Source organism: Furipterus horrens, unplaced genomic scaffold (genome assembly GCF_987537825.1).
Source record: "Furipterus horrens unplaced genomic scaffold, mFurHor1.1.pri manual_scaffold_10, whole genome shotgun sequence".
Taxonomy (NCBI): Eukaryota; Metazoa; Chordata; class Mammalia; order Chiroptera; family Furipteridae; genus Furipterus; species Furipterus horrens.
In genome coordinates this window covers 41,739,401-41,741,655 of record NW_028327180.1, presented here as the reverse complement: position 1 = coordinate 41,741,655, position 2,255 = coordinate 41,739,401, and the positions used below count along the sequence as shown (strand labels likewise).

The window sequence follows — 2,255 nt, the reverse complement described above, 5'->3', positions numbered from 1 at the left end:
GACATATGCCTCAGCTTCCTTCTGATTTAGAGAGTCATGATTCCATGGATCAGTGTCACCTTTCATATCCTTCAGTTATGAAGAGAGGTACCAGCAGATGGTGGTGCCTGACCTTCTCAGTGCATCGTCTGTCTCCCTGTGTCTCCCACATGGTTCCCCTAGCACGCTCCATCTCACCTCCCCAGAGGGTAAGAGAGGAGGGAGGGTAGGGGGAGCATGCATCTCATTCACATCCTCCATGACTTTGGTGAAATTAACTGCCTGGTTCTTATAAGCAAGACCAAACTCTTGGGTGTACCTTAAAGCTCTTCTTGATGTGGAATTTCCCTAGTCATTCACCATAACTGGGTTTTCCATTTCACAAATGGATCCTTCTCTTTCTCTCTTGCTCTCTCACTTTTCACATACTATTTTCTTTATCTAAGACACTCTTACTCCTCATATTGGCCTCAACAACAACATCTTATCCTTCAGGATAAGACCCTACACTGCAAAATCTGTCAAGTGTTCCTGCTGTATTCAATCCTTCCCCCCGTGTATATATTCCATTGTATTATATTTAATCACATGTCTAGAGTCTATTTCCACACTCAGTAACAGAGATCTTCCAAACTATAGGCATTATATCTCTTCTGCTCACCATCCTATGGCCAGCATCTACATTAAGCTCATAATAGGTACTCAGTAAGTATTTGCTGAGTACACAGTGGAGTCTGAACAATGGCAAATCCAGTCTGGTAAAAATAAACTGATTCTTCTGGGAATAAAGGCATGAGACATACGGAAAAGGATTTTAGTGGTTCCAGTAATTGAGAAGACAGTGACAGGGTCATCTTAAGGTTTCCTTTTAAACTTCTGCAATTCAAAATCCAAAGTGGTTACTCTCCCAACCCATGGAATTCCCAGTTTTTGCCCAAGAACCCAGATATCTGTATCTTACTCCCCAGAAACTCCCAGGCGTCCTGGTGGTTAGGAAGATGAGGTGATTTTTCTTTTGATGAGCTTCCTCAGGGCCTCCTTTATATCTCTGTTCCTCAGGCTGTAGATAAAGGGGTTCAGCGGGGGGGGGGGGGGGTGACTGCAGTGTACATTAGAGCAGAGACTTTCTCCTTCACAGCTGTGCAGACAGATGAAGGACACAAATAGACCCCAATGGTGGTCCCATAAAGGAGGGCAACCACAGAGAGGTGAGAGCTGCAGGTGGAAAAAGCTTTCTTCCTGCTACCTACAGAGGGAACCTGCATGATGGTCATGGTGATGGAGGCATAGGAGGCCAGGATGCAGACAAAAGGCATGGCTATCACCATCCCAGCCATGATAAGCACAAAAATCTTGTTCACAGACATGTCAGTGCAGGAAAGTCTAAGAAGGAGTGAGGTCACAGAAGTAGTGAGGAATCTTGTCACTACAGAAAACCGTGTGTGCCATCAGGAGGATGTGTGTGAGGGAGATGAAGTAGGAAAACACCTATGGACCAGCGGCCAGCAGGCCCCAAAGACATGGGCTCGTGATGGTGGTATAGTGGTATAGATGGTGGTAAGGGGTGACATATAGCCACAAACCTGTCATAAGCCATCACAACAATTAAAACACAGTCAATAATGTCCAAAAAAATGGAAAAAGTACATTTGGGTCACGCAGCAAGGACAGGAAATGAACTTGCTCTTAGTTTGGGTGTTCACCAGCATCTTGGGGACAGTGTTGCTGGCCATGCCAAAATTAACCAAGGACAGGTTGGCTGAAAAGAAGTACATGGGAGTGTGGAGGTGGGAGTCTGAGCTGACGGCCAGGATGATCAACAGATTCCCCACTACGGTGACCACATACATGCAGAGGAACAGAGTGAAGAAGAGAGTGTCCATCTCTGGTTTTTCAGAAAGTCCTAGCAGGATGAATTCAGATATACTGGTTTGGTTCCTTGGTTCCATGGGTGTAACTCCTCTGGAGGTATTGCAAGGGGGAAGTCATGTGAATGGTTTAGAGATGTTTTCAGAAGATTAGATGAGACTCTACCCAATTGCCCATCTGGGTTAATTATAATTTCAACTTATACACTTGTTGCATCTTGGACTATTGATGGAGTGTTTAAAGCAAATCACATACCAAGGCCTGGTTCCAAAATGCTTCCCTGAATATCCTTGTTTCAGACAAGGACTGATACAGTATATCATGCGTGAATGCTCGCTGGAAAAAAAACTACTAAAGATTTACTTCAGGATAAAACCAATTAAACCCAGAAGGAAGTGACATCCACG

At 44.6% G+C, this 2,255-nt stretch overlaps 1 pseudogene; it reads right to left on the bottom strand.

Annotated features, from left to right (window-relative positions):
* Positions 1 to 969: 969 nt before the first annotated feature.
* On the bottom strand, positions 970 to 1,928 carry LOC149999795 (olfactory receptor 1M1-like; annotated as a pseudogene).
* Positions 1,929 to 2,255: the final 327 nt, after the last annotated feature.